The sequence below is a fragment of the Camelus ferus genome, chromosome 14, assembly GCF_009834535.1.
Source record: "Camelus ferus isolate YT-003-E chromosome 14, BCGSAC_Cfer_1.0, whole genome shotgun sequence".
NCBI lineage: Eukaryota > Metazoa > Chordata > Mammalia > Artiodactyla > Camelidae > Camelus > Camelus ferus.
The window spans coordinates 25,933,478-25,939,477 of NC_045709.1; positions in this window are offsets into that span (position 1 = coordinate 25,933,478).

Sequence of the window (6,000 nt, forward strand, 5' to 3'; positions counted from 1 at the left end):
GCTGAAACATGATGCTGGACACCAGAAACTGACACAACATTGTAACTGACTATACTTCAACTGAAAAAAAAGGAGACTGCTGATGAATTGCCTGTTTGGTTAACGGAAAGATAATATCCCCCCAAATGCCCTTCCCCTTCATCAGATCATTAAAAACCCATCAGAGACACGCAGGGTCTTCGGGGGCTACCTGTACTGCCAGCCCCTCCAGTGTCACTGGCGGGGTTCCCAGGGCCTCACCCGCTTCTCTCCAGGGTCCAAGAGCTGCAGGAATGCCCTTGGCCCCATGGAAACCCAACTCTGATACAGGGGGTCTGGGCAGGGCCTGAGGAGCTGCGTCTCTAGCCAGCTCGCAGGGTCCACAGACGTACTTGACCAGCCACGTTCTAGGACAGTGCGTAGTACCTGCCTGAGAAGAAGACAAGCGCCTGACCTCTGAGCAACCCTGCCCTTGAACTCAGGCGCTCCCGCTCACTGGGCCTTCAGGGATGGACACCACAGCCTTCTTGACCCAAGAGTCCACTGTGGACCGGGCCATCCACACCTTTACTGGCCACAGGACTGCGTGGACTTCCCAGCTCCACATTGGCCATGGTGATGGAGGTCAGCCGGTGAAGGGCACGCCGGGGCGCAAAGAGGACCTCTGAGGGAGGCTGGCCTGACGGCTGACCCCTGGTGCACTGCCCACTCGCGCTGAGGGCCATGCACCGGCCTCGGGAGATGCCAGGGGAGAGGCCGAGGGGCTCACCTCCCTGCAGAATGACTGGGGCATCTGTGCAGCCCCCTGCGCCCGAAGGCGTTACAGGTACAACCCTCTGTGTGCATTTGGGTGACTGGGTCTAGAGGGTGGCAGAGCAAGTCCCCGCAGGCTCGGCTGAAATTTCCAGCCCACTTAAATGCTCACTGTGGCGTGGCGACCACGGATGTCGACTCTACAGCAGTTACGTCACCCTTCAGAAATCCGAGGAGGGCCGGGGAGCGGTTTGGTGCTCAGCAAACACGTCCCGTCTTTGACTGGGCTGCACTGTGGGCCTGGCGTCCTGTGGGACGGCACTCTGGCCGGTGGGCCCCGGACAGCTGCCCAGAGCAGGATCCCGCCTCACTGCTTGGAAAACCCATGTACTGGACTATGAATGAGGAAAAGACAAAGCTGTTACTATGTTAAGCCACCAAGATGCTGGGGTTGCTCCCATCACTCTTAGATTACCTGACGGTACAGCAGGAACCAGGAAGGTGCTGGGAGAAGGGAGACCCCAAACCACAGCTCTGCCTCCTTCCCGCCTGTCCAGCCGTCAGTGCCCGGGGGCCACCAAGGACCAGGAATCAGACTGCGGGGCCGGGCGTGCGGCTCCAGCCTGAGCGGCAAGAAGGACACCCCTCTCTGAAGACACAGCGGGGCGCGGGGGCTCGCCTGTTTGCCGAGAGAAGTTGGGCGGGTGCAGGATTAGATGCAAAGAGCAGGCTGCCCCCGGAGGGTGGCCAAATCATGCTGTCGAGGTGGGGTATCAGGTTTCAAATGCATCCGATGCCCACCAAGCAGCGGACACCTCCCCGTCTTAACAGCAGCGAGATGCTGACCTGTAACACGTTCTGCTCCGGGGCACTTCTCAACACTGACAGTACAATCCAGCCCCCAGGGCCACGCAAGTGCAGAGGGTACTTAACAGCGGGGTATTCAAAGTGCTCCTGCAGGCAAACCCGCAGCAAGGCTGTGACTGGGTTGGCAGGAAAAGCGCTAAAAATACTCCTGGAGGATGGAGTTAAGTGCAGCAGGGCTCCTGACTGCTGGGAGCAGCGGTGGCCAATCAGGGGTGGCAAGGAGGCGGGGCCCGAGGCAGGCGCGGCTCCGTGGGCTGCCGGCAGGAGAAGGACCTGGATCCCGCTGCCCCGCAGGTGCCCGTCGGGGGCATCACTTCCAAACACTGCGGAAAACACAGCACCAGCGAAAACAGGGCTAAGTTTCCAAAGACACATACAGAGATGGGGCTTTAAAGTCTGTGGTCCCCCGACTGCGGCTGGAGATCTCCTTTCTAAAACAGCAGCCAGCTGTCGATCTTTTTCCCGACGTGCTCTGTGTTTTCCACACAGGTTAACTGACTGCCTTGCTTTTTATTGCCTTGTTTCAGACCAGCTGCTTCTCCCGCAGCCCCTCACCCGGGGCGTGGAGGGCGAAGGTCTGAGACCACTGTTTGCTGGAGGCACACTCGTTCTCATTCCCCGTCGCAGGCCGCGGTCTCCGCCTGGACCTTCAGCTCCCCTGCTCCCGGGGTCCGGGTGGGGTTCTTCCACTCCACCCCCCATGCCCTCCCCATTCAGGGGCCACCAGTCCAGCCGTGCCCCCAGCAATGCGCTGAGGGTTGTCGAGACCCCTCATTGGATTTGCACACCTAACTTTTCCATCACATTTATGGTGTCTCTCCAGGCCTGTTAACCTGGATTTTGCAACTCAACCAGCATGAACTTGTTTTCCACAGATTTCTATACAGCTAGCGCAGTCCCTCCCAAACTCGAGGGCCCAGCACTGGGCTAGTGGCTCACGTGATGTTTGACAGGACTAACTGAAGTGCAGAAAACACACAGCTAAGAGAGACACTTAACGAGACCAGGGTCAGACCTGAGGGTCACCTGCTGAAAAACACCCCAAGTACAGTCACGGTAAACTACATAACTGAGAGGAAAGGAAGATGATTTGGTAAGCATGTGTGTAGCCGGCAAATGTACACGTTGAGGTCCAGGGGCCAGGAGGGCTCCTGTCGGTGTCCCAAGACTGCCTCAAACTTGTTTCTCTTCACCCTCTTTCCACACAGGACTGAACAAATCTGAAGGTGACCAAGACAGATGACTAACACAGGCATGATTGATGACAAAATCAAGACTCAAAATCCTCATGATGGCCGGAGCCCTGGACTGGACCTTGGAGAGCTGAGCGCCTCACAAGAGCTGATGTTCAGTTCTCCTCCCAACCCAGTGATGGTGCGTCAGTGGCCGGAACTCGGCAGTGCACAGATGTGGGTGCGTGGACATGGGTGTATGGACACAGATGCGTGGATGTGGGTGCACGGACATTGATGAATGGACACCACGGATACCGGCATGCTACAGATCAAGGCTGCGCCTCCCGTGCCCCCTCCCCACCGCACCAGAGCTGGCTGTAAGGCAGTTACCAAGCACATCGCCAGCTGAAACCTACATCCTTAGTTCAAGTGAGCTGGTTTAGCGGTTCTGGGTTTTGTTGGGAATTCCCACAGGATGGCCTGTTCTACAATTTGTTCTGGGATCTGATACATGTCCGGGGACCTCGCCTTGTCGCTGCAGGTCTGCTGAAGCGACCACACACCTGGCAGCTCTGGCGCAGCCATGGTTCTGGGGGTGGAGGAGCGGCCCTGCTGCCCCCGGCCCCGGCCAGTGCTTGACCCAAAAGCCGCACCTTATTCTCATTCCCCTCAAGCCACCTTCCGTCAGTTCTCCAGAACGTTCCGCCCCTCGTCAGCTTTATGCCCTCGGGTAGTCATGTAGCCCTTCTGAGCCTCCTCAGAACACTTACTCATAAATGTGGATAATAATTCTAATTTCAAATTATAGAGGGGAGGGCAGAATTACACACAAACATGAAAATGATTCGCCTCCAGTGGCCACCTGTGGTTTTTAGAGTGAACTAATCAATTTTCCATAAAACACATCAGACTATCATTAAAATTCTACAGTGAGAGATGGTGCAAATAAAATATACGAGTGAAGTCCATCTGCAAAGCCATTTGAAATCTAGACCTCGACAAAATGGGCTGCTGTGAGTCTCAGCGCCCTGGGAAGTGATTATTTACAGACGGATGTAGAGAGTCCGTCCAGTGGACCCTGTCGTGAAGTCGGCTAGCACCTTAAGTCCAGGCACCGCAGGGTTTGGACCGGCCTTGGCCGAGACAATGGGAATGACGGTGACGGTGCCGCCAGCGGACGTTTCTGCAGCGTCCGCGGTGCCCGTCCTGGGGCACGGGCTCTGGTTCACGCCTTGTGCATTTTCTCACTGCGTTATCGGACTCCTGTAACTGTCATCTAACACAGACTTTGCCTGGTCCTGACCCAAGTACCCGGGAGGTCGCAGCTAAGCCCATGGAGCTTCCTGGGGCAGGAGGGTCTCTGCTGCTGAACGCGGGCTGCTGGGGAAGCTGTGCTGATGAGGCGCCCGCGGGGCGGCTGCGTGGTATCAGCCCGACCTTTGACCTCTGCGAGGGGAGGGCGGTGAGACTGGGTTCGCCCACCCCTACGCAGAACCCCAGTAAAAACTCCAGACAAGACCACGTATGTATAGTGAGTGGGATGGGGGCGATGTAACCGGCCTCCTCAGGAGGGGCCTGGACCGCCCAGGCCTGGCCAGCATCCTCTTCCTTTGACTGGTCCTGATCTGTGTCCCTTATGATAAAACTGTAACTGTAGAAACAGCACTTCCCTGAGTTCTGTGAGTCACTCTGGTGAATTACTGCACCTGAAGAGGTCACAGGTCGGGGGAGGCCCTGGATTTACAGCCAGCGGTCAGAAGTGCGGCGGCCTGATGGCCCCACACTCGGGCTCGGGTCTGGAGGGTGGGCGGCATGGGGGCGATGTCCCTGCCTTCAACCTGCACGGCCTAATGCTGCCTCTGCGTGGTGAGCGCTGGGACGGCGTGCCCTGCACCCAGCTCGTGCCTCAAACCGATGAGCGAGCGGAGGCCAGGAGAGGCTGGACAGTGAGCACAAGGCCCCCACCAGCTTGCGACACGGCCGGGAGCCGAGCCCCCCCCGTCTGCTGGCCCGAGGCCCTCTCCTCCGGACCATCCCGTGGGCGCAGAGCACAGGCAGGGATGAGAAGGGGCTTCCGCGGGAGACCCGTCCTGGGTCGGGGGAGATGGGCACCTGCTGGTCTTCGGGGGTCTCTGAGGCTGCATGTGTGGGAGCGCAGAGGCCAGAGTCAATGGGGTTCCCACCTCGTCCCCAGCTCGCAAAAACGGGATCGCAGTGGGCACTGGAGTGTTCGAGAGAAGGAAACCTGCAACCAGCTGGCCGAGCGTCCTCCCCAGCGCTCAGGAGGGCTTCTCTGCGACCACACAAGGCAGGTTTTTGGTTCTCCCCCTCCTGCTCCTGCAGGTGGTTGTCCTGAGCTGCTCGGTAGCCACGTTTGGGTGTTTGCATCGTGCTGGGCTGGACGCGAGGACTTGCTGAATCTCTTCATTTCCTGTTGGCAGAGGCAGGCGCCCAGCGCGCACTTGAACCCGAGGACCGTCCAGAAACATTGCCGCGGCTGGGTCTGCCCCTGTTGGACTGTCTGTCGCAGCCCCGGGGAGCCTGGTATCAAGCCGCTCTGAGTCTCATCCAGGCACGATGTGTGGCTCGGCTGAAAGGCCGGCGCAGGAAGGAGACGCGCACGGGCGTGATCACAGCCGGAGCCAGCAGGGCAGCCAAACCGGCACTTCCTGCTGCCAGCAGCAGGCAGGCAGCTCTCTGAAAGGGGCTGTCAGACACCGGCCTGGCCCTCCAAGTCCATCCTCACAGCGAGGAGCCTGTGAGCTGGCTGTCCCCACAGGGGAGCAAAGCCACTTGGTGTTTCAGGGGACCCGAGGATGCAGGTGTCGGAAAGCTACCCCTCTGTCTCTGCTCGCACCCCTGGCCAGGCAGGCGCCTGCGGGAAGGGGACACTGCCTCCCACCCAGCCCAGGCCTCCAGGGCCTTGGGTCACCACCTGGTCCTTCCCACGGGGGCCGCAGCCCTAGACCGGCCGCCTAGAACCCACCAAAAAGGCCCCAGGAAGTTCATTATGTGGATGAAGAGGCACCCCTCAGGTGCAGAGGAGGACCAGGCAGAGGCCAGCGTTTTCTGAAACTGAAGGACATTCGGTTTGCAATGTCGTGTCAGTTTCTGGCGTACCGCACAGTGATTCAGTTCTACATGTGTATATATATTCTTTTTCAGGTTATTTTTCATTAAAGGCTCTTACAGGTATTAGATGCAGTTCCCTGTGCCGTGCAGGAGG